The following is a 27,609-nucleotide window of genomic DNA, read 5'->3' on the forward strand; positions in this document are numbered from 1 at the left end:
TTAAAATTATTGTCTAACCCCTCACTGGTACCCCTCGCTTCGTCCCTCATTACCCCCATTTGGTTTCCCAACCGCTCACTATCAGCCCTCATTCCCACCATTTGTTCCATAAGGGCCCTCATTTGCAGGAGGAAAAGGTTCGAATCCACCAGGGGCGCTGCCACGGTCGCGGGCGCCGCGACCAGCGAGGCGCCATTTTGTGCGTCTGCTACCCTCGCTGCTTCGCTCTCCTCACGTCCCTCAATTTGGTCCTGGACCGACCCTGCCTCACTCTCCTCTACCGGACCCCAGCTGTCTTGATCCGCCATAGCGCGACTTTCAAAATTCGGGTTTTTATATTTTGTAAAACACAATCAAATTTTGCTGTTATAATTTCGAGCGCGTAAACGCGCTCCGGGTCCAATCTCACTCCTCGACACCAATTGTTACAGACACGACTTTGATGTTAGGGTGGGCCGAGCGGAATGGCCGCCGTGTCCGCACAAGTTACCCGATTATACTCGAACGTTGCCGAGTCGCGCTACGCTAAATCAATTGAGGAAAAGGACACAACGGCTGGGTTAAAATGACATGACACCAAGGGTTCAGTTCTCAAGACCTCCGGAGGAGGTTATATTAGGGCGGAAGGTCAGATTACAACGACAAGAGGGACAGCATAGGAAGACAGGCACTTAGACACACTCTTATAATAGCCCCGACAGACGACAGATAAACAGGACAAAAACTGACTCACACGGGGATTGATGGCAAGGAAAGCGGGCAGTCGATGGCTCAAGGTGCACCGTTCTCGGAGGTACTGCAATACCGGGTCGATGCGTGGAGCTCGCTCAGCGCTTGGAGGTGGTGACTGGCTCTTCTTCAAGCTGGGGGCGCATCTCTCGTCACATCCGGTAAGTCGCTGCGTATATCCGGCGGGGAGTGACACGCCCTCGGCTCGTTAGCTCCGCCCCAGATGGAATCGGTCCGCCCTTCTTATTGGGTGCGGGGGGGTTACCAGGCTCCGCCCTTGACGAGGAGCTGACAGCCAGCCCCTTCGTGGTAACCCCGTGGAGCGCATGGGTAATGGCGGCTAACCGAGCCGGAGTGAGGACGCACACTCCCCGCGCGCGCCGTTGTTGTAGTTGTTGTAGTTGTTGTTGTAGTTGTTGTTGTAGTTGTTATTTGGGGAAGAAGATGGGAGGAGGTATGGGAAGGTCCTAAACTCACTACTGGTGCCATATAATCACATTCTGGTGCAACGAAGAGTCAGAATTAATGGAAACGAGTCCTTAACTGACATAGACTAAGAATAACTAGCAAGATGTCCGAAAGTTGTCTACGTGAGATGCGGTGGACCTGGGCACGACATTTAATGGGGGAAAAAGGGGAAGGTCGGTTCTACAGAGTGTTATTTACAGGCAATGGGACTAGGGAATGGGGGATTGGGGATATAATAGTTGGGGAGTATTGGGGAAATAGGGGAGTATTTACAAGCGGATATTGAGGCCAAGTCCCATATCCGCAACAATATATATGTATATATATATATATATATATATATATATATATATATATATATATATAGATATATATGTATATATATATACATACAGACTCTCCTCGAGTTACGACGGGGTTACGTTCCGACAAGCAGGTCGTAAGTCGGAGTAGTCGTAAGTCGAATCACCCCTCATGGACTTATTATATATTACTTATTACATATTTCCAAGTCCGTATTCCACCATAGCATCATTTGTTAAAAGTGATACAGCCTAAATCCCATAATCCAATCCAATCCATTCACTGTACAAAAAGTAAAATAAATAAAAGGGTTGAAATAAAAGAGTTTATGACATTACAATGCGTTTTACTGTACAAAAAACGCTTACAAAAATCCAGGTACATATAATGAGGTACACAAATAATGTGACACTGTAATAAGAAGTGATAAAATACCCGATAACATAAACACATACAAACACACAAATCATTCCTTTGAACAAGATGGCTGGTCATCCATCAGTAGTGAGGCAGAGGTGGATGCTGTGGGAGATGAAGGGGAGGGGGGAGGGTGGCGGCAGGAGTCGTTTTTTTAAAGAAAATGTCGAGAGTAGACCGCACAGTTTGTTTCTTTTTCTCGTCGTATATTTCTCTATAACAACGAAGAGCCTCTTGTAGTTGTCGGTCGAACTTGGCAAGACGGTCGATCATCTGTCGGCCTTTATTGAAGATGGCGATTGCTTCAGCCAATACTTTCACAGTGAACATCTTCTCCGGTTTGTCCTCTTCTTTTGTCACACTTCTTCTGCCACTCGCTGCTCCTCTATTTCAATTAAGTCTTCATTAGATAACTCCACCGGCACAAACTCCACCAATTCTTCCACGACAACTTCTAGCTCTAAACTTCTGGCTAACTTCACAATTTTTCCACCAATCTCGTCCATCATGTCGTCCTTGTCGAAACCTTCGAACGAATTAACATAACGTTTCATACACTTTTTCCATATGCCACTCATGCACCGTTCAGACACTTCCTCCCATGCTGCAGCATTATTCTTGATACACTGAAGAACGTAGTAACTTTTCCAAAAGTCACGTAACGTTCTCGAGCTGCACGATTATTTTCATTTTTAACTCCAGGTCGATCGCCTTCCACTTATTTTTCTCCGATCCATCAGTGGATGCACTCTTCCTTTTGTTAGACATGATTATGGCAGTACGGTACATACACACTGAAAGGCATTGGAGCGAGCATAAGTGATGTCGTCAGCGGGAGGCACAAGCGGGAGGCAACTGAGATGTTTGCGACGGTCGTAAGTGCGAGTCGTCGTAAGTCGCCTACATCGTAACTCGAGGAGAGTCTGTATATGTATATCATATATATATGTATTGTCGCGTTCCTGGCGATTAAAATCTTTACCAGGAAACAGATTAGCCGAGCAAGCTTTAACTCCAAAGGCGTTCAGTTCAAATACGGCAGAGTTCATGCATGTGAGGAGGGAGGGGGATAAGGACAACGAGGATGCTGAAAATCACTTACCTTACGGATCCCACCGGCAGTCTTCAAACGTGGCTGATTTCGTGGCTGATTTCATGGCTTATTTTGTGGCTGCTTTAGTGGCTGATTTCATGATTTCGTGGATGATTTAGTGGCTGATTTTAGTGGCTGATTTTGTGGCTGATTTTGTGCCTCATTTCATGGCTGATTTTGTGGATGCTTTAGTGGCTGATTTTGTGCCTCATTTCATGGCTGATTTTGTGGATGCTTTAGTGGCTGATTTTGTGTCTGATTTCATGGCTGATTTTGTGCCTGATTTCATGGCTGATTTTGTGGCTGATTTCATGGCTGATTTAGTGGCTGATTTCATGGCCGATTTAGTGGCTGATTTCATGGCTGATTTAGTGGTTGATTTCGTGGCTGATTTCATGGCTGCTTTTGTGGATGATTTCGTGGCTGATTTTGTAGCTGATTTCATGGCTGATTTTGTGGATGATTTTGTGGCTGATTTCATGGCTGATTTTGTGCCTGATTTCATGGCTGATTTAGTGGCTGATTTCATGGCTGATTTCGTGGGTGATTTTGTGACTGATTTCATGGCTGATTTTGTGGATGATTTCGTGGCGAGGCTCCAGCACCTGGTGGGAGATTGTCGTTTTGGTGACGATGAACAATCGCAAAGATTGAAGGATTGTTTTATCGTGGGTTGTAAGATGAGAAGATGGTCGCATCAATTTTACGGATAATGTGTGAAGAGATTACGTTTGCTAAAGTGGTTGAAACTGCGGCTGTTGTGGAACAAGCGAGAAAGGATGTTCACGCCATTGTAGGGGAGGACTCTGCGGTTAATGCCACAACTGCGGGAGGGTCACGTGCTCGCAATTTTCCTGCAGGAGGATCACGTGCTCGCAATTCTCCAACTGGGTCGGCGGATCAGGGTTTTTCTTCCAGGATTGGGGTCCAGGTGAAGGCAAGCAGTACGTTACAGGGACAACTACCACTTCAGCCTTGTCAGGTGGTTCACATTCTCGTGGGAGCTGTCCATTTCGGAATGAGGTGTGTTACCGGTGTGGTAAGACAGGTCATGTGCGGAGGGTCTGTCGGGGCCGGGCACCGTCATCTGTTGATGTGGTCGGGGCTGGCAGTGTGAATACCAGGTCAGTCAACTTCACAGTGGATACCTGGGCATTAGTCAGTCTCGTGAGTAAACGGATCTGGCGTCAGTTGGGTTGTCCGGTGTTTGCCTCTATACACACTCGTACTTACACTGGAGATGATGAAGCCATTGGGCTTGATGGATGTGTTGGTTCGTTATCGGGACCAGCAAGCGGTGTTGCCTCTGCATGTGGTTGATGATGATGGTTCTGGACCATCTCCACTTGGTCGTGATTGGTTGCACACCATTCGTCTGGATTGGGCAAACATTTACAGTGTGCATACGTCATTTCCGTCTCCTTCCCGATTGGAGGGGATCTTGGAAAAACACCAAGTTCTATTCGGGCCTGAACTCGGGAAGCTCAAAGGTGCTCAAGGTCATCTTTAGCTGAAGGAAGGTGTCAGTCCGCGATTCTGTAAGCCTCGACCGGTGCCGTATGCCCTTCACGATCGGGTCAAAGCAGAGCTCGATTGATTGCAAAAGATTGGGGTCATTGAACCGGTGGAACACTGAGTGGGAAAATATTGGGGTCATTGATCCGGTGGGACACTGAGTGGGAAAAGATTGGGGTCGTTGATCCGGTGGGACACTGAGTGGGAAAAGATTGGGGTCATTTAACCGGTGGGACACTGAGTGGGAAAATATTGGGGTCATTAACCCGGTGGGACACTGACTGGGAAAAGATTGCGGTCATTGATCCGGTGGGACACTCTGAGTGGAAAAAGATTGGGGTCATTGATCCGGTGGGACACTCTGAGTGGAAAAGATTGGGGTCATTGATGGGACACTGAGTGGGAAAAGATTGGGGTCATTGAACCGGTGGGACACTCTGAGTGGGAAAAGATTGGGGTCGTTGATCCGGTGGGACACTGAGTGGGAAAAGATTGGGGTCATTTAACCGGTGGGACACTGAGTGGGAAAATATTGGGGTCATTAACCCGGTGGGATACTGACTGGGAAAAGATTGGGGTCATTGATCTGGTGGGACACTCTGAGTGGGAAAAGATTGGGGTCATTGATCCGGTGGGACACTCTGAGTGGGAAAAGATTGGGGTCATTGATCCGGTGGGACACTGACTGGTAAAAGATTGCGGTCATTGATCCGGTGGGACACTCTGAGTGGAAAAAGATTGGGGTCATTGATCCGGTGGGACACTCTGAGTGGGAAAAGATTGGGGTCATTGATGGGACACTGAGTGGGAAAAGATTGGGGTCATTGAACCGGTGGGACACTCTGAGTGGGAAAAGATTGGGGTCGTTGATCCGGTGGGACACTGAGTGGGAAAAGATTGGGGTCATTTAACCGGTGGGACACTGAGTGGGAAAATATTGGGGTCATTAACCCGGTGGGATACTGACTGGGAAAAGATTGGGGTCATTGATCTGGTGGGACACTCTGAGTGGGAAAAGATTGGGGTCATTGAACCGGTGAGACACTCTGAGTGGGAAAAGATTGGGGTCATTGATCCGGTGGGACACTCTGAGTGGGAAAAGATTGGGGTCATTGAACCTGGTGGGACACTCTGAGTGGGAAAAGATTGGGGTCATTGATCCGGTGGGACACTGAGTGGGAAAAGATTGGGGTCATTGAACCGGTGGGACACTGTGTGGGAAAAGATTGGGGTCATTGATCCGGTGGAACAATCTGAGTGGGAAAAGATTGGGGTCATTGATCCGGTGGGACACTCTGAGTGGGAAAAGATTGGGGTCATTGATCCGGTGGGACACTCTGAGTGGGAAAAGATTGGGGTCATTGAACCTGGTGGGACACTCTGAGTGGGAAAAGATTGGGGTCATTGATCCGGTGGGACACTGAGTGGGAAAAGATTGGGGTCATTGAACCGGTGGGACACTGTGTGGGAAAAGATTGGGGTCATTGATCCGGTGGAACAATCTGAGTGGGAAAAGATTGGGGTCATTGATCCGGTGGGACACTCTGAGTGGGAAAAGATTGGGGTCATTGATCCGGTGGAACACTGAGTGGGGAAAGATTGGGGTCATTGATCCGGTGGGACACTCTGAGTGGGATAAGATTGGGGTCATTGAACCGGTGGGACAATCTGAGTGGGAAAAGATTGGGGTCATTGATCCGGTGGGACACTCAGTGGGAAAATATTGGGGTCATTGAACTGGTGGGACACTCTCAGTGGGAAAAGATTGGGGTCATTGATCCGGTGGGACACTCTGAGTGGGAAAAGATTGGGGTCATTGATCCGGTGGGACACTGAGTGGGAAAAGATTGGGGTCATTGATCCGGTGGGACACTGAGTGGGAAAAGATTGGGGTCATTTATCCGGTGGGACACTCTGAGTGGGAAAAGATTGGTGTCATTGAACTGGTGGGACACTCTGAGTGGGAAAAGATTGGGGTCATTGATCCGGTGGAACACTCTGAGTCGGAAAAGATTGGGGTCATTGATCCGGTGGGACACTCTGAGTGGGAAAAGATTGGGGTCATTGATCCGGTGGGACACTGAGTGGGAAAAGATTGGGGTCATTGATCCGGTGGAACACTCTGAGTGGGCGACACCTGTGGTCACAGTGCTCAAGTGGAATTGGAGGTATTCGTCTGTGTGGTGATTTTAAAGCGACTGTTAACCCCAACCTCTACCTGGAGCAGTATCCACTGTAATCCATTGATGAGATATATTCAAAGTTGGCGGGGAGTCGGTACTTCACGAAGTTGGACTTGCGCGATCCGTACTTTCATCTGGAAATCGCGCCGGAGGATCATCACCTCCTTACCGTCAATACGTGTCAGGGTATATACCAGTTTACCTGTCTTTGTTTCGGGATCGCTTGTGGCAGAAGGCGATGGGTCGTCTTTGTACTGACTTACCTGCACAATGCTACGTGGATGACATCCTCATTGTGGGCGCCACGCCGAACAACTTCTTGAGAACATGGACAAGGTGATGTCTAGGTTGGCTGCTCATGGCCTTCGCTTGAACAAGGACAAATGCTTATTCTTTCAGAAGTGAGTGGAGTACCTGGGGCATGTCATCACCCCATGGAGTACCTGGGGCATGTCATCACCCCATGGAGTACCTGGGGCATGTCATCACCCCATGGAGTACCTGGGGCATGTCATCACTCCATGGAGTACCTGGGGCATGTCATCACCCCCATGGAGTAACTGGGGCATGTCATCACCCCATGGAGTACCTGGGGCATGTCATCACCCCATGGAGTACCTGGGGCATATCATCACCCCATGGAGTACCTGGGGCATATCATCACCCCATGGAGTACCTGGGGCATGTCATCACCCCATGGAGTACCTGGGGCATGTCATCACCCCATGGAGTACCTGGGGCATGTCATCACCCCATGGAGTACCTGGGGCATGTCATCACCCCATGGAGTACCTGGGGCATGTCATCACCCCATGGAGTACCTGGGGCATGTCATCACCCCATGGAGTACCTGGGGCATGTCATCACCCCATGGAGTACCTGGGGCATGTCATCACCCCATTGAGTACCTGGGGCATGTCATCACCCCATGGAGTACCTGGGGCATGTCATCACCCCATGGAGTACCTGGGGCATGTCATCACCCCATGGAGTACCTGTGGCATGTCATCACCCCATGGAGTACCTGGGGCATGTCATCACCCCATGGAGTACCTGGGGCATGTCATCACCCCGTGGAGTACCTGGGGCATGTCATCACCCCGTGGAGTACCTGGGGCATGTCATCACCTCGTGGAGTACCTGGGGCATGTCATCACCCCGTGGAGTACCTGGGGCATGTCATCGCCCCGTGGAGTACCTGGGGCATGTCATCACCCCGTGGAGTACCTGGGGCATGTCATCACCCCGTTGAGTACCTGGGGCATGTCATCACCCCGTGGAGTACCTGGGGCATGTCATCACCCCGTGGAGTACCTGGAGCATGTCATCACCCCATGGAGTACCTGGGGCATGTCATCACCCCATGGAGTACCTGGGGCATGTCATCACCCCATGGAGTACCTGGGGCATGTCATCACCCCATGGAGTACCTGGGGCATGTCATCACCCCATGGAGTACCTGGGGCATGTCATCACCCCATGGAGTACCTGGGGCATGTCATCACCCCATGGAGTACCTGGGGCATGTCATCACCCCATGGAGTACCTGGGGCATGTCATCACCCCATGGAGTACCTGGGGCATGTCATCACCCCATGGAGTACCTGGGGCATGTCATCACCCCATGGAGTACCTGGGGCATGTCATCACCCCATGGAGTACTTGGGGCATGTCATCACCCCATGGAGTATCTGGGGCATGTCATCACCCCAAGGAGTACCTGGGGCATGTCATCACCCCCAAGGAGTACCTGGGGCATGTCATCACCCCATGGAGTACCTGGGGCATGTCATCACCCCATGGAGTACCTGGGGCATGTCATCACCCCATGGAGTACCTGGGGCATGTCATCACCCCATGGAGTACCTGGGGCATGTCATCACCCCATGGAGTACCTGGGGCATGTCATCACCCCATGGAGTACCTGGGGCATGTCATCACCCCATGGAGTACCTGGGGCATGTCATCACCCCATGGAGTACCTGGGGCATGTCATCACCCCATGGAGTACCTGGGGCATGTCACCACCCCATGGAGTACCTGGGGCATGTCACCACCCCATGGAGTACCTGGGGCATGTCATCACCCCATGGAGTACCTGGGGCATGTCATCACCCCATGGAGTACCTAGGGCATGTCATCACCCCATGGAGTACCTGGGGCATGTCATCACCCCATGGAGTACCTGGGGCATGTCATCACCCCATGGAGTACCTGGGGCATGTCATCACCCCATGGAGTACCTGGGGCATGTCATCACCCCATGGAGTACCTGGGGCATGTCATCACCCCATGGAGTACCTGGGGCATGTAATCACCCCATGGAGTACCTGGGGCATGTCATCACCCCATGGAGTACCTGGGGCATGTCATCACCCCATGGAGTACCTGGGGCATGTCATCACCCCATGGAGTACCTGGGGCATGTCATCACCCCATGGAGTACCTGGGGCATGTCACCACCCCATGGAGTACCTGGGGCATGTCACCACCCCATGGAGTACCTGGGGCATGTCATCACCCCATGGAGTACCTGGGGCATGTCATCACCCCATGGAGTACCTGGGGCATGTCATCACCCCATGGAGTACCTGGGGCATGTCATCACCCCATGGAGTACCTGGGGCATGTCATCACCCCATGGAGTACCTGGGGCATGTCATCACCCCATGGAGTACCTGGGGTATGTCATCACCCCATGGAGTACCTGGGGCATGTCATCACCCCAGATGAGCTGTTAAAAGCCCCTCTGAAAGTCGACGCTATAGCTGACCTGCCCAGCCCAAGGTACAAACTTCAGCTTCGTTCCTTCATTGGGCTTACTCAGTATTACCACAGGTATGTCAGCAACCTGAGCACTGAGCTTGCTCAGCTCACTCGCATGCTGGGTCGAGATGTTCGGTGGAGGTGGAGTTCGACGGAACAAGCAGCATTCGAACGAGTCAAAGCTCACCTTACTGCAGACACGGTACTCGTACATTACGAACCTTCGCGTCCTCTCATTCTGGCGTGGGACAGGTCGTCGTACAGCATCGGTGCCGCCTTGTCTCAGGTAATGAGTGACGGTGTTGAGCATCCGGTGTGTTTTTCGTCACGTGCTCTGACCGCTGCAGAGCAGAACTTTGCTCATATTGAGGGTGAAGCCCTGAGTTTGGTATGGGGTGTGTTCATATTTCGTCAGTACCTGATAGGTCGCCATTTTCTCCTACAAACCGATCATCAGCCGCTTCAGTTCTTGTTTAATCCCCAGAAAGGTATTCCAGTCACTACCTCTGCTCGTCCACAGAGATGGTGTCTTGTCCTCAGTGCGTACACGACTATGAAATCAAATTTCGTGCTTCCGCACAGCATGCTACCTGTGACGGCCTGTCATGATTGCCGTCGACAAAGGTCGGTGCCGAACCTGCGGATGAGGTGTTCATGTTGGAACAAATTGAATCTGGTCCGGTAATCGCTGCGGAAGTGGCCCCTCACCTCTGCCAGTCGTCGTGATCCTGTGATCAGGTGTTGCGCACCTTGTTTTGTCAGATTATTGGCGCGAGTTGCCCTCGACGTCAGAATGTGCTCGATATGTATCACAGGTGTCCGAGCTGTCTATCTCAAGGTTGTGTAATGTGGGGCATGAGGGTCATTCCTGCTGCTTTACATCAGCGGTGTCTCAATGAGTTCCATGAGGGTCATTTTGGGTTTGGTCAAAACAAAGAGTTTAGCCCGGAGTTTGTTGTGGTTTCCCGAGCTCGATGCGGACATCGAGCGGAAGGTAAAAGCAGGTGATACGTGTCAAACTGATGCTGATAATCCCTCACGTGTGTCGTTGATATGGCTACCTGCTGATAGAACATGGCAGCGTGGTCATGTAGATTTTGCAGGACCAGTCATGGGCCGCATGTTTCTGGTGGTGATCGACGTGTACTTAAAGTGGCCGGAAGTAGTTATAATGGAGTCCACCTCGGCAGAGAACACGATTCTTTTTGTATACAGAATCAAGGCTCGTATAAGAGCCAACGCATTGAACATGAAAACACGCACAGACACATAAAACGTGCAATGAAGGGAGCGGGAGACAAGAGGGAGAGAGAGGGAAGCACATAAGCAAACAGAAAAGAACAGGGACATCGGGAGATCTGTGGAAGGAGGAGGGCTTGGGGGAGGAGGGAGGGGTACACGGTATAAAGCAAATGAACACTTCTAGGAATTTCAGGAAAGAAGTTGGGGATTGAAAGAGGCGGATTTGGGATGTTTTAACGGGGGTACAAAAGATCAAGGTTTTGGATGGGGGAAGATAAGAGATGGTGGTGAACAGCTGCTTTAAATACCTGGAGGGAGGAGCGGAATTGAAGAGAGTGAGGGAATTTGTCCCAGAGGTGGGAGAAAAGAGGAATGAAATAGTGAAGGTGAGCAGAGAGTCTTGATTTTGGCAGTTTCACCAGAAGAGGGTTGCTGGCAGCTCTTGTGCTTCCTGCAGGAATATTTGGGGGAGAGAGCACAGACAGAACAGGGGAGCAAGGCCGGAGAGGAGTAGGTAGAAGACAAAAAGACCACCTACCTGTGTTGATACCTAATTTGGCACGATAATGGTGTAGTGTCACTGAATACGATCGCAACACGACTTGCCTGTGGTGAGAGAGTGAAAGGCCCTCAGAGTTAGCTTCATCGCAGGCGATTCCAATGATTCTGAAAGCTTTGGCTACAACAGCGTGAAGCCGAGCTAGGTGCGAGGCAGGAGCACCAGCCCAGAGGGGAGAGCAGTATTCCATTGAGCTGCGGATGAAAGCCTTGTATATGGTGTGGAGCTCAGGTGTGCCAAGGAAGGACTTCGCATGACGGAGGATGCCCAGTCGGCGACTGGCTTTGGAGGCCAGATTTGAAATGTGGTTTTCCCAGGAAAGATCATGGCAGATAGTGAGACCCAAAAGCATGAGTGACAGAACTTCTTGGAGAGGATTGTTGAGAAAGTAGATGGGAGAGTTGTCCAGACGGTCTTTTCAGAGAGACATAGTGAGAGTGTGAGATTTGTCAGGATTGAAAGACATGTTCCACTTGTTTGACCAGTTTGTGATTTTGTCCAGGTCTGCAGATAGTGAGGAGGTTGCAGACTACCAATCTGAGGGATGAGGTATGGAGCAGCAGAAAGTGGAGTCACCAGCAAAGACAAAGAGAGGATTTTCCAGAGAGTCAGAGAGATCATAAATGAAGACCAGAAAAAGCACAGGGCTCAGAACACTGCCTTGAGGAACTCCAGCCTGGACAGGAAGGGGAAATGAGAGAAATCCATTCAGGGCCACACGTTGATTACGACCAGAGAGGAAGTCCCCAAGCCATGTGTAGAGGTTTCCATGGATACCATAGGAGGGGAGTTTGGTGAGCAGAGCTGGGTGCCAGACCGTATCAAAGGCATGAGATACAGTCATGAGGAAAAGTAAGTACGCCCCATGTAAAGTTTTGACTTTTTCGACATATTTCAACATACAGTATTTGATCTTCATTTCAACAATATTGATAGATAAAGGTGATATAATATAACAAATATCATGAAACATTTACATTTTGTAGTCCATTGTATAATTTAAATAAACATAAATGCAAATTTCGCATGTGGAAAAAGTAAGTACACCTCGACATTTATCACTACTTCAAATACCTAAAATTAGAATCAGGTGCACCAGCTCAGGTGCAAATCATTAGAACATCGATAGAGAGGATCTTTGAGGAACCTGTCTTATTTAAACCTCAGACATTTAGTTTGGTTTGTTCTTTGTTGTTGAAGTGTGCGGCGTCACCATGCCTAGATCAAAAGAGCTCTCTGAGGCCTTCAGAAAGAAGGTTATAGATGCCTACGAGTCTGGGAAGGGATTAAAAAAGATCTCCAAACAATTTGAAATGAATCAGTCGACTGTCCGTCCGGAAGATCATCTACAAGTGGAGCAGATTCCAAACAACTGCCAACTTGTTCAGGCCAGGCTGCCCCAGCAAGTTTAGCCTGAGAGCAGACCGCAAGATGCTGAAAGAAGTCTCTAAGAACCCCAGAATGTCATCACGGGACCTACAGGTAGCTCTTGCCACTGTTGATGTCAAAGTGCACGAGTCAACCATTAGAAAGAGGCTGCACAAATGTGATCTACATGGGAGGTGTGCCAGGAGGAAACATTTGCCTTCCAGAAAGAACATCAGGGCAAGACTAAAGTTTGCCAATGAACACCGAGGCAAAGACCAGCACTTCTGTAACAATGTGCTCTGGACAGATGAGTCAAAGGTAGAGCTATTTGGCCACAGTACCAGAAGACATGTTTGGCGAAAACCAAAGACAGCATTTGACCACAAGAACCTGATACCAACTGTAAAGCATGGTGGTGGAAATATTATGGTTTGGGGCAGCTTTGCTGCATCAGGGCCTGGGCAGCTCACCATCATAGAATCCACTATGAATTCTTCATTGTACCAGAGGGTGCTTGAGGATAATGTGAGGCCATCTGTCGGGGAGTTGAAGCTCAACCGAAGGTGGACCTTGCAACATGACAATGACTCTAAACATACCAGTAAATCCACCAAGGAATGGCTGAAAAGAAAGAAATGGAGGGTTCTGGAATGGCTAAGTCAAAGCCCGGATCTAAATCCCATCGAGATGTTGTGGGGGGATTTGAAACGAGCTGTGCATATAAGAAACCCCTCAAACATCACACAGCTGAAAGAATTCTGCATGGAGGAGTGGGCAAAAATTTCTCCCAGTCGATGTCAGAGACTGGTAGACAGTTATAAGAAACGCCTACTTGAGGTTGTTTCTGCCAAAGGGGGCAACACCACCTATTAGAGCCAAGGGTGTACTTACCTTTTCCACATGCGAAATTTGCATTTATGTTTATTTAAAGTATACAATGGACTACTAAATGTAAATGTTTCATGATATTTGTTATATTATATCACCTTTATCTATCAATATTGTTGAAATGAAGATCAAATGTTGAAATATGTTGAAAAAGTCAAAACATTACATCGGGTGTACTTTCTTTTTCACGTGACTGTATGTCAAGGGAGACAGCTCTGATTTCCTGTTTGGCATTGAGGACCTCGATCCATTGTTGAGGCAGCAAAAGCAGCATGTTATGGAGCACGATGGAGCATCTGCAGAGTGTTTTTTGTGAACAAGGGGGTTCAGGAGATTTTAGTTTTGGATAATGGTTCGCACTTTGTATCTGAGGTGTTTGCTGTGTTCGTGCATGCTAATGGTATCAAACACCTGAGGTCGGCGCATTACCACTCAGCTACAAATGCCCAGGTCATTTGTCAAAGCGTTGAAACATGCCTTGCGTAGAGGCCAAGCTGTTCGATCTGTGCAGAGTAGCGTTTATGTATTTTTGCATGCCTATTGTAATTCAGTGCATTCTACGACACAGGAAACGCCTGCATTCCGCATGTATGGCCGACAGTTGTGGTCGCGCCTGAATTTACTTCGACCTGGTGCACCTGAAGTTGTTACGGCGACCAATGTTCGTTAATTCACGGTGGACCAGCCAGTTTTGGCACGAGACTACGTACACTGACAGAAATGGGTGCCTGCTGTTGTGGTCCGAGTTTTCAATCCAGCTAAATAACATGTTCGTACTTCGGCCAGGCTTATCTGGAAACGTCATGTGAATCAGTTGTTGGCGCGCGGGTCCGGTCATTCACACACAACCAATTCCGTTCCGCCGTGCGATGTATCCTCATCCATTGAGGTGCCCTGACCACATTTCGGCCAGCTGCCCATCCATCTGTGGAGCTGGATGTTCATGGTAATGAGTAGTGTGGATGTTCCTCAGGTTTTGGTTGAGCCAAGTTTGGTGTCTGGTGGGGAGCCGTCATCTGTGCCCAACACCTCACCGTCGCCGGTCGTGTCCACGGCTCAATGCCCGCGTGTTTCTTCTCGACGCATTGTGCGACCAGCATATTTGAAAGACTATGTGACTTAAGGGGGGAGGAGTGTAGTGCCAGGTACGGCCGAGTGAGGCCCCTATGGGTGGGGCCGAGTGAGGCCTGGGTTGCCGTTTCCTGGATTAAAGATGGTGCTTGATCGTCTCTGCGTGTCCACATCTTTATATCAAAGATATTACATATTGTCGTGCGATTTCCCCTTGGTTTAGACCAGGGGATCGTGGATGGAATATCGAGCTTAATGAGGCATTTATGCAAACCAATTGATGGCGGTTCGATACATGAGACGGGGGGGGGGGGGGGGGGAGAGGTTCGGGGGAGAATGCTGGCTTACCTGACGGTCCGACGATGTCTTCACCCTTGGAAAATAACTCACAAACGAAAACGGGATTAAAGTTGGTTGGGAAAATAATACAAGGGTTTATTTAATAAATATCGGGACAGGAAAAGAATACGCCGGTAATAACGCTCTTACATACACACTTCGAATACAAACAAATGGGAATGAAGCAAATAAAATGTTGTTTGTTCATGGGGACTTAGCTCTGTCCGTGGTGAGTCAGGACTCGTCAGCTTTGAGCGCCGTCATCCGACACGGCTCCGTGCTTGGCGGGAAGTAGGCCTCAATGCCCCCCCTTCGCACGCTGCTGGGCCACCGAGCCACTCGCTCGCCCTGGTCTCGCCCGCTCCAGTGGTAAGCCTTGCTCACTTCATGAATGCAAGGGAGGAGAATCGATGGTGCTCCAATGTTGCTCCAACAGGTAATTCGCGGTTCGCAAAAGGAAAGTCCAACCGGGAATGAAAGGCAAAGCAGAAGGGAGGTCCGGGCAGGAATGAAGCCAAAGCGAGAAGGCAGGTCCGGCAGGAACGAAGCCAAAAGCGAGAAGGGAGGTCTGGCAGGAACGAAGCCAAATGCGAGAAGGGAGGTCTGGCAGGAACGAAGCCAAAAGTGAGAAGGGAGGTCCGGCAGGAACGGAGCCAAAAGCGAGAAGAAGAAAAATGCCGGCGAGCCAGTTGTTTTGTTGCTCGTGATCTGACATCACCGCCCTCCCTCGACCAATCCTTTGCAAGGTGGGCGTGTCCTCAGCCTGCCTGGCACGATGTTCCATCGCCATTGTGGCGTACTGCGCGGCCGCTTGGGGTTTATTCTTCCGGTCAGTCTTATTGTGGAGGAGGGGAATTAATTAATGTGTGCAGCTAAGGGCCTAGCTAAGTGTCTATGGTGTGGTGCCAAAAGGGACAACGGGATAGCGACAGGGGGGATGGCATACAAGGGAATTTTACCCATAATCCCTGAACTAATTAGCATGCCCCGCCCACTCGTAACAGAGAGAAATATCCAACTTATCCGACATCCAGGCTACAGGTCCCTGACTTACTGTACATGGAGATGGTTCTTCCATCACGATCATCGGAGCACCTACCTATGCAGATCTACCTGGATCTAGATATTCCCCCCTACCCCAAATTCATAACAATATGTAATCTCTATTGTACACCGCTCCTTTCCTATGCCATCTCCAGGCGCTGCATGACGTCATTGCCGGGCACTGAAGGGGGCTCGGCAATGACGCACGCTGAAAGGGAGTACTCGGTTTTCACTGTGGTTGTTTGTTTGCTTTCTTGTTTTCTTGTTTGTTTCCTTGTTTGTTTCTTGTTTTCTTGTTTGTTTTCTTGTTTTCTTGTTTGTTTGTCTGGGCGATATCTCAGCCATCCTTTGAGCTAGGAAGCTGAAATTTCTGCACAATAGTGAGCAAGTCCTTTGTCAAAAACATTATTTTTTTGTTTTTTGATTAATCAATTAATTGAGGAGTTATTTAATTATGAGCGATTAATTAAGTACTTATTTAATTAATCAAATTTCCTTTCTCTTCTGACCATTAACTCAGGCACCTTTTGAGTTAGGAAGCTGATATTTGGACATGCCAATGACCAGGTGATTTGGCTGCAAAGGCTATTTTTGATTTATTAATTAATCAATTAATCAATTAATCGATTAATTATTTAATTATTCGATTAATGACTAAAAACTTTTATTTTTTTTAAGTTGCAGATTCTGATGAAATGGTGGTGGTTTATGTGTTCTCTGACCGAATTGATTAATAATTTAATTTTTTAATGATTATTATTTATTTATTTTCATTATTAATCATTTATTTATTTTCTTTCTCATCTGAGCTGGGTAGCCTGGTGTTGGCTTCGCGGTTGGGGTGCAGGCTTGGGATGCCTAGGATCCTGGGTTTGAATCCCGGTCGATGGCTGAATTAACACCAGGGGGGTTGACCCAGCCTGTCATCCTTCCGAGGTCGGCAAATTGAGTACCAGCTTGCTGGGATGAATGATCCCGGTGTGTACCCTGATTTAGAATAGGTACACCGTATCCCTGCGCATCGTAAGAGGCGACTAAGGGTTGGCGTCAGGAAGGGCATCCGGCCATAAAAACATTGCCTCAAACAGGGAACCATGAGGTCATGGGGCCCGCAAGGCTAACCCCTGCTCCAGCGGGGAAAATGTCCTGAAAACGATCATTCATTCATATTAATTAATTCATTCATTCTTTCTCATCTGGGCAATGTATCAGGCACCTTTTGAGTTCGGAAGCTGATATTTGGACACGACAGTGACCAAGTGATTTGGCTGTAAAGGATATTTTTGATTTATTGATTAATCAATTAATCGATGAATTATTTATTGATTCATCAATTAATTATTTAATTTTTCGATTAATGACTTATTTAATTGATTTTCAAAAAGTTACCGCTTTGGATGAAGCACTCGTGGTTTAGTTATGCTATTAGCCAATTGATTAAGAAAATATATTATGATTGTAGCGGTTACCGCTGGATGCACACAATCGCCTTGCACCGGCCAGAACACGGCCAGACGCGCCTCTCCCGGGCATGCCCGGACTCACTGTTCCCGGGCATGCCCGGACTCAATGTTCCCGGGCACGCCCGAACCTCCCGGGCACGCCCGGTCTCGTCTTTCCCGGGCATGCCCGCTCTCACCTTTCCAGGGCTCGCCCAGAGCGTCCGGGCATGCCCGCTATCGCCTTTTCAGGGCTCGCCCAGAGCGTCCGGGCATGCCCGCTATCGCCTTTCCAGGGCTCGCCCAGAGCGCCCGGGCACGCCCAGCCTCGACTTGCCAGGCCGCAGCCAAACACGCCCGGGCAGGTCCAGACTCGCCTTTCCAAGGCTCTCCCTTGACACCCGGGCATGCCCGGTATAGCTTTTGCCGGGCAAACTTCCCGACATAAATGTGTATATATATTGCTGCCCGATAAACGGGCTTGTCAGAATACCTGAGCTGTTTTGTTTCAATGAAGCAACTCGGACGAATTCCGTCTTTGGTCGCGTCAATTCTTTCGACTCGCGTTGGAGCGCAGTTCCTTCATTGGTGACCTACCGACATGGATACGGCAGTGACGCTTAAACTGCCTACCTTCTGGGAGGCTCACGCGGCTGTTTGGTTCGCTCAGGCGGACTCTCAGTTCGCCCTGCGAGGCATCACCGCGGACGACACCCGCTTCCACCATGTTGTGGCGGTGCTCGGTTCTGCCACCGCGGCCCGCGCCTTGAGCCTCCTCGAGCACCCGCTGGCTGCTGACAAATACGACGCGCTGAAGACACTCCTCCTCGACGCTTTCGCCCTCTCACCGGCAGCACGCGCACGGCGCCTGCTCGCTCTGCCCGAGCTCGGCGACACGCGCCCGTCAGAGCGCATGGACTATATGCTCTCGTTGCTCGGTGAGCACTCTCCGGATTTTCTGTTCCGCGAGCTGTTCCTTCGCCAGCTGCCTCACCCGGTACGCCTCGCCCTGGCTGGCACGTTGATCACGGATTCCCGCGCCCTCGCCAGGGAAGCAGATAAGATCTCCTCGGCGGGCCAGCACATCGGCGCGGTTACCTGGAGCCCGCCGCCGTCCGAGACGACGCCCGAGCGCCCTGCGCGGTTGGAGGCCGAACTGCCGGTGCAACTGGCGGCCGCCACGCCGCACCGCCCGCTTCCGACACGACGGCCGGGGCCTCCACCTGACCGGGCGTGGTGTTATTACCACGCCAGGTTCGGACACAAGGCTCGGACGTGCCGGCCCCCGTGCACTTTCGGCAGGTCGGGAAACGGCCGGGCCGGCGTTCATTCCCAGCCATGAGCGCCGGCCACTCGGGCAACTTGCTGTTTATTCGGGACAAAGCGTCTGGGCGGCGTTTCCTGTGTGACACCGGCGCCCAACTGAGCGTCATACCCGCCTCCGAGCAGGACAGGCGGGACGCCGTTTGCGGCCCCTCTTTGGTCGCTGCTAATGGCTCGGCCATACGCACTTTCGGCCCACGCGTCGTCACCCTCTGCTTCGGCAGCCAGCGTTTTCAATGGACTTTTGTGACCGCCTGCGTCCCCATGGCTTTGCTGGGCACCGACTTCTTCTGCGCGCACGGGCTGCTGGTCGACGTCAAACGTCGTCGCCTTGTCAACGCCGAGACCTTCAGCTCCCTGGCGTGCACGATGAGCAGCTCCACGCCGACCGAACTGGCGTGCGCCCTCCCGGCAGCGAACGAGTTCGCTCGCCTGCTCGCGGAATTCCCGGCCCTCACGCGGCCGACGTTTTCGGCCGTCGTGGTGCGGCACGGGATCGAGCACCACATACCCACTACGGGCCCGCCGGTCTACGCCAGGGCCCGCCGCCTCGACCCGGCCAAGCTCGCCGTGGCGAAGGCCGAGTTCGACGCGTTGGAGCACCTCGGCATCGTGCGGCGCTCAGATAGCGCATGGGCCTCGCCACTGCACATCGTGCCAAAGCCGGGGGGTGGATGGCGCCCGTGTGGCGACTACCGCCGTCTCAACGACGCTACCACCCCCGACAGGTACCCGATCCCGCATATTCAGGACTTTTCCGCCCGTTTGGCGGGACAGGTCATCTTTTCGAAAATTGACCTGATACGGGGCTACCACCAGGTACCTGTCCGGGCGGCCGACGTCCCGAAGACGGCCGTCATCACGCCGTTCGGCCTGTTCGAATTTTTGCGGATGCCGTTTGGCCTCAAGAACGCGGCCCAGGCGTTCCAGCGCTTGATGGACGGCGTGCTGCGTGACCTGCTGTTTCTTTTCGTCTATCTGGACGATATCCTCGTCGCCAGCACGTCCCGCGCCGAGCACCTCCTCCACCTCCGAACACTGTTCGGTCGCCTCAGCGAGCACGGCTTAATTGTCAACCCGGTCAAATGCCACTTCGGCGCGACGACCGTTGACTTTTTGGGCCACCGCATCACCAAGACCGGGGCCGTGCCGCTGCCGACCAAGGTCGAGGCCATCACCACGTTCCCGCGTCCCCGTTCCATCGAGGCCCTCCAAGAGTTCCTCGGCATGGTGAATTTTTATCACCGATTCGTGCCCCGCGCTGCTCAGCTCATGCGGCCCCTTTACGAGGCCCTCCGGGGCAAGCCGGCCAAGCATGACATTGTTTGGTCCGCAGCCATGGACGCGGCCTTCGCCAGCGCCAAACGGGCCCTCGCCGACGCAACGCTGCTGGCTCACCCGGTGCTCAACGCGCCCATCGCCCTCACTACAGACGCCTCCAACTACGCGGTGGGCGCCGTCCATGAGCAATGGGTGGACAGGGTTTGGCAGCCACTCGCTTTTTTCAGCCGGCAACTCCGGCCGAACGAGTTAAACTACAGCACGTTCGACCGCGAGCTGCTCGGGCTATTCCTGGCCGTTCGCCATTTCCGACACCTCCTGGAGGGCCGCCCGTTCACGGCTTTCGTCGACCACAAGCCGTTGGTCTACGCAATGGCTAAGGTGACGGAGCCGTGGTCGGCCCGCCAGCAGCGCCACCTCTCCGCCGTGTCGGAGTTCACCACGGACATCCGGCACGTCGCCGGCAAAGACAACGCCGTGGCGACTGTCTTTCTCGGGCCAGCGCGAATGCGGTCCACCTCGGCGTGGACTTCGCGCTCATGGCGGCCGACCAGACCACCGACGCCTCGGTGCAGGCACTCCGTGCGGCGGACACGGGCCTCCGCCTGGCCGACATTCCCTTCGCGGGCACCGTCCTGCTCTGCGACGTCTCCCAGGGCCAGCCTCACCACATCGTGCCCGTTTCCTGGCAGCGCCGCATCTTCGCCTCCATCCACGGCCTTTCTCACGCGGGCCGGAAAGCTTCTCAGAAGCTGGTGTCGGCGCGTTTCGTCTGGCACGGCCTTCAACGAAATATCCGCGACTGGGCCAACGCCTGCACGGCCTGCCAGCGGGTCAAGGTCCACCGCCACACCCAGGCCCCGCTGGCACCTTTCGCCGTGCCTGAACGGCGTTTCGACCACGTCCACGTGGACCTGGTGGGTCCCCTGCCCCCCTCGCGGGGGTTCACCCACCTGCTCACCATGGTGGACAGGACCACCAGGTGGCCGGAGGCCATGCCCCTCGCCTCCACCACCACCGCTGACGTGGCGCAGGCGTTCATCGCCACCTGGGTCGCGCGCTTCGGCGCACCAGCGGACATCTCGTCCGGCCGCGGCCCACAGTTCACGTCTGAGCTTTGGGGCGCGGTCGCCCGTTAGTTGGGGGTCACGCTGCACCGCACCACGGCCTACCACCCCCAAGCCAACGGGTTGTGCGAGCGGTTTCACCGCTCCATGAAGGCCGCACTCATGGCCGGCCTTCACGACGACGGTTGGGCCGACCGGCTGCCGTGGGTCCTTTTGGGCCTTCGCACGGCCCCCAAGGAAGACCTCCAGGCGTCCGCCGCCGAGCTCGTCTACGGCCAGCCGCTCCGCGTCCTGGGCGAATTCGTGCCCGACGCTACCAGTCCCTGGTCCGCCGCTCGCCAACGCTCGGACCTCCAGGAGGCCGCCCGACGATTTGCCCCCGTGCCGACGTCCCGCCACGGTGGCCCCCAGTCCTACGTCCCCCCGGCGCTTCGCACAGCGGAGTACGTCTTTGTGCGTCATGACGCGCACCGGGGGCCACTCCGGCCGCCGTACGACGGGCCCTTCCAGGTCCTGCGACGGGGCGACAAGTCTTTCATCGTCGACTTCGGCGGCCGGCCGGACCGGATTTCTGTGGACCGCCTCAAACCGGCGCACATGGACGTCGACCGACCACCACGGTTGGCCCTTCCTCCGCGGCGAGGCCGCCCCCCGTCCACAGTTCCCCCCGCTCGACCACCCACCACCACGTCGGACCCCTCCCCACGACCCTCCAGGGGTCGCTTCGGCGGGGTCATCCGGACCCCCCTTAAATTGACCCTGCCGGTGCAGGTCGATTCTGGAGGGGCGTGTGTAGCGGTTACCGCTGGATGCACACAATCGCCTTGCACCGGCCAGAACACGGCCAGACGCGCCTCTCCCGGGCATGCCCGGACTCACTGTTCCCGGGCACGCCCGGTCTCGTCTTTCCCGGGCATGCCCGCTCTCGCCTTTCCAGGGCTCGCCCAGAGCGTCCGGGCATGCCCGCTATCGCCTTTTCAGGGCTCGCCCAGAGCGTCCGGGCATGCCCGCTATCGCCTTTCCAGGGCTCGCCCAGAGCGTCCGGGCATGCACGCTATCGCCTTTTCAGGGCTCGCCCAGAGCGTGCAGGCATGCCCAGCCTCGACTTGCCAGGCCGCAGCCAAACACGCCCGGGCAGGTCCAGACTCGCCTTTCCAAGGCTCGCCCTTGATACCCGGGCATGCCCGGTATAGCTTTTGCCGGGCAAACTTCCCGACATAAATGTGTATATATATTGCTGCCCGATAAACGGGCTTTTGTCAGAATACCTGAGCTGTTTTGTTTCAATAAAGCAACTCGGACGAATTCCGTCTTTGGTCGCGTCACTTCTTTCGACTCGCGTTGGAGCGCAGTTCCTTCATGATAACCTTTTATTGATTTTAATTATGCAATTAATCAATCAATTATTGTGCACCTCTCCCTCCCAATGCAGCCTCCATGAGCTGCACGGCGGTATTGCCGGGCGCCGAATACCGCGCTGGAGGGTATTAATTGTTTGGCATGGTGTTGGTGTACTTTGAATGTATCTGTACTTGTTTTCATTAGTATTACTCATTTCCAGCATCTTACATATATCTCTTTATGTTAAACTGCATCTGCCAAACTGAAACTGCATCTGCAAAACTGCATCTGCCAATGCATGAAAATATTTCGACTTAAAATCAGGACATTCCTGAATCAGATCATCCCTCTGTCGTCTAGCTTACCTCTATCTCTAAGTCTAAGTCCAAGCTTTGTCGTCATTTTCTCACCTGGGCATTTTTACAGGAACCCGCAGGCTTGATGGGCCTAATGTCCTCCTACAGCGTTGAAGTTCATTGTGTGATTCATTCCTTGTGAGTGTGTGATGATGCCTGATGGTTAAACGTGTGTGCGAATGCGCGTCTCGGCGGAATTGTTTGCATATTGACGGCCATGGCGATGTAGATAGCGGCAGCGACATCTTGTTATGCGTATATTTGTGCGATTTCTCAGGCACTGGTCGAACTAGTTGTACCGATCTTTATTCAATGTTAGTATTTAATGATCGAGAGATAAATACAAGTATTCTAATACAATACAAACAATGTGGGAGCGAATTAGATTGAATCAAATTGAATGGGATTAAAACGACGGTGAATGAGATTGACGGAAGTGAATGATATCAGGAAGTGAATGAGATAGCGGTGGTGAATGAGATAACGGTGGTGAATGAGATAACGGTGGTGAATGAGATATTTGGAAGTGAATGACTTAACGGAAGTGAATGAGTTTGGATGTGTTTTTCTGGTTCTCGGTTAATATACATATTTATCCTAAATAGTCGAAGCTGAAAGAAGAAAAACTTATCACTTGTGTGGATCCCGAACATTTATTTAGGCCTATCTTTATGATAGACATGTCACAGTTTCAGGCTCGGCTGTCTGGCGGCGTTGTGTGGTGAGAAGGGCATCACCGCTTGTACTTGTACTTGTAGTTAGTTGTACGAAGACCGCTGTGGTGATCTGCGGGTCGGGTGCACGACGCCTCCGTTTACATTCGCGGGTAGTGAAGCACAACTAGGTGGGCCTTGTGGTTGCTCTCCCTCATTGTTTACTTTTCGTTCATCTGGGCATGTTTAATAGAATATACTGTACTGTACTCGTACTGTACATCGTACATTATGTAGCAACCATTGTGCTCGTTTGCTGGCAAAATGACGCTTTGATATACCCACCAATCAGCAATACACTGATGGGTTGTAGACATTTTTGTATATCCAGCAATACACTGATGGGTTGTGGACATTTTTGTATATCCACCAATGAGCAATACACTGATGGGTTGTGGACATTTTTGTATATCCACCAATCAGCAATACACTGATGAGTTGTAGACATTTTTGTATATCCACCAATGAGCAATACACTGATAGGTTGTGGACATTTTTGTATATCCACCAATCAGCAATACACTGATGAGTTGTAGACATTTTTGTATATCCATCAATGAGCAATACACTGATGGGTTGTAGACATTTTTGTATATCCACCAATGAGCAATACACTGATGAGTTGTAGACATTTTTGTATATCCACCAATCAGCAATACACTGATGAGTTGTAGACATTTTTGTATATCCACCAATGAGCAATACACTGATGGGTTGTAGACATTTTTGTTTATCCACCAATGAGCAATACACTGATGAGTTGTAGACATTTTTTTATATCCACCAATGAGCAATACACTGATGAGTTGTGGACATTTTTGTATATCCACCAATGAGCAATACACTGATGAGTTGTAGACATTTTTGTATATCCACCAATGAGCAATACACTGATGGGTTGTGGACATTTTTGTATATCCACCAATCAGCAATACACTGATGAGTTGTAGACATTTTTGTATATCCACCAATCAGCAATACACTGATGAGTTGTAGACATTTTTGTTTTTCCACCAATCAGCAATACACTGATGAGTTGTAGACATTTTTGTATATCCACCAATGAGCAATACACTGATGAGTTGTAGACATTTTTGTTTTTCCACCAATCAGCAATACACTGATGAGTTGTAGACATTTTTGTATATCCACCAATGAGCAATACACTGATGAGTTGTAGACATTTTTGTATATCCACCAATGAGCAATACACTGATGAGTTGTAGACATTTTTGTATATCCACCAATCAGCAATACACTGATGAGTTGTAGACATTTTTGTATATCCACCAATCAGCAATACACTGATGAGTTGTAGACATTTTTGTTTTTCCACCAATCAGCAATACACTGATGAGTTGTAGACATTTTTGTATATCCACCAATGAGCAATACACTGATGAGTTGTAGACATTTTTGTTTTTCCACCAATCAGCAATACACTGATGAGTTGTAGACATTTTTGTTTATCCACCAATGAGCAATACACTGATGGGTTGTGGACATTTTTGTTTATCCACCAATGAGCAATACACTGATGAGTTGTAGACATTTTTGTTTATCCACCAATGAGCAATACACTGATGAGTTGTAGACATTTTTGTTTATCCACCAATGAGCAATACACTGATGGGTTGTGGACATTTTTGTTTATCCACCAATGAGCAATACACTGATGAGTTGTAGACATTTTTGTTTATCCACCAATGAGCAATACACTGATGGGTTGTGGACATTTTTGTATATCCACCAATGAGCAATACACTGATGGGTTGTGGAAATTTTTGTATATCCACCAATGAGCAATACACTGATGAGTTGTAGACATTTTTGTATATCCACCAATGAGCAATACACTGATGAGTTGTAGACATTTTTGTATATCCACCAATCAGCAATACACTGATGAGTTGTAGACATTTTTGTATATCCACCAATGAGCAATACACTGATGGGTTGTAGACATTTTTGTTTATCCACCAATGAGCAATACACTGATGGGTTGTGGACATTTTTGTATATCCACCAATGAGCAATACACTGATGGGTTGTAGACATTTTTGTTTATCCACCAATGAGCAATACACTGATGGGTTGTGGACATTTTTGTATATCCACCAATGAGCAATACACTGATGAGTTGTAGACATTTTTGTATATCCACCAATGAGCAATACACTGATGAGTTGTAGACATTTTTGTATATCCACCAATCAGCAATACACTGATGAGTTGTAGACATTTTTGTATATCCACCAATGAGCAATACACTGATGGGTTGTAGACATTTTTGTTTATCCACCAATGAGCAATACACTGATGGGTTGTGGAAATTTTTGTATATCCACCAATGAGCAATACACTGATGAGTTGTAGACATTTTTGTATATCCACCAATCAGCAATACACTGATGAGTTGTAGACATTTTTGTATATCCACCAATGAGCAATACACTGATGGGTTGAAGACATTTTTGTTTATCCACCAATGAGCAATACACTGATGAGTTGTAGACATTTTTGTATATCCACCAATCAGCAATACACTGATGAGTTGTAGACATTTTTGTATATCCACCAATGAGCAATACACTGATGGGTTGTAGACATTTTTGTTTATCCACCAATCAACAATACACTGATGAGTTGTAGACATTTTTGTATATCCACCAATGAGCAATACACTGATGGGTTGTAGACATTTTTGTTTATCCACCAATGAGCAATACACTGATGGGTTGTGGAAATTTTTGTATATCCACCAATGAGCAATACACTGATGAGTTGTAGACATTTTTGTATATCCACCAATGAGCAATACACTGATGGGTTGTGGAAATTTTTGTATATCCACCAATGAGCAATACACTGATGGGTTGTGGACATTTTTGTTTATCCACCAATGAGCAATACACTGATGAGTTGTAGACATTTTTGTATATCCACCAATCAGCAATACACTGATGAGTTGTAGACATTTTTGTATATCCACCAATGAGCAATACACTGATGAGTTGTAGACATTTTTGTATATCCACCAATGAGCAATACACTGATGAGTTGTAGACATTTTTGTATATCCACCAATCAGCAATACACTGATGGGTTGTAGACATTTTTGTTTATCCACCAATCAACAATACACTGATGAGTTGTAGACATTTTTGTATATCCACCAATGAGCAATACACTGATGGGTTGTAGACGTTTTTGTTTATCCACCAATGAGCAATACACTGATGGGTTGTAGACATTTTTGTATATCCACTAATCAACAATACACTGATGGGTTGTGGAAATTTTTGTATATCCACCAATCAACAATACACTGATGGGTTGTAGACATTTTTGTATATCCACCAATGAGCAATACACTGATGGGTTGTAGACATTTTGGTTTATCCACTAATCAACAATACACTGATGGGTTGTGGCCATTTTTGTATATCCACCAATGAGCAATACACTGATGGGTTGTAGACATTTTTGTATATCCACCAATCAACAATACACTGATGGGTTGTAGACATTTTGGTTTATCCACCAATCAACAATACACTGATGGGTTGTAGACATTTTTGTATATCCACCAATGAGCAATACACTGATGGGTTGTAGACATTTTTGTATATCCACCAATGAGCAATACACTGATGGGTTGTAGACATTTTTGTATATCCACCAATGAGCAATACACTGATGAGTTGTAGACATTTTTGTATATCCACCAATGAGCAATACACTGATGGGTTGTCGACATTTTTGTATATCCACTAATCAACAATACACTGATGGGTTGTAGACATTTTTGTATATCCACCAATGAGCAATACACTGATGGGTTGTGGACATTTTTGTATATCCACCAATGAGCAATACACTGATGGGTTGTGGACATTTTTGTATATCCACCAATGAGCAATACACTGATGGGTTGTGGACATTTTTGTATATCCACCAATCAGCAATACACTGATGAGTTGTAGACATTTTTGTATATCCACCAATGAGCAATACACTGATGGGTTGTGGACATTTTTGTATATCCACCAATCAACAATACACTGATGGGTTGTGGACATTTTTGTATATCCACCAATGAGC

General features: G+C 49.8%; 2 protein-coding genes across 5 annotated transcripts in view; both read left to right on the forward strand.

Annotated features, from left to right (window-relative positions):
* The window catches only part of MMAA (metabolism of cobalamin associated A), a 773,535-nt gene that overhangs the window by 25,493 nt on the left and 720,433 nt on the right, over nt 1-27,609 (forward strand). The gene's annotated exons all lie outside the window — the stretch shown is intronic.
* Nucleotides 23,254-27,609, forward strand: part of SLC30A9 (solute carrier family 30 member 9) — a 224,796-nt gene continuing 220,440 nt past the window's right edge. For 3 of the 4 annotated variants that reach the window (XM_078777013.1, XM_078777017.1, XM_078777015.1), the window contains exon 1: nt 23,254-23,636. The gene's annotated coding sequence lies outside the window, so the exon portion shown is untranslated. The remainder of the gene's footprint in view (nt 23,637-27,609) is intronic. The other variant, XM_078777016.1, reaches the window with a different exon arrangement.

Source organism: Myxine glutinosa, chromosome 4 (assembly GCF_964187855.1).
Source record: "Myxine glutinosa chromosome 4, kmMyxGlut1.1, whole genome shotgun sequence".
NCBI lineage: Eukaryota > Metazoa > Chordata > Myxini > Myxiniformes > Myxinidae > Myxine > Myxine glutinosa.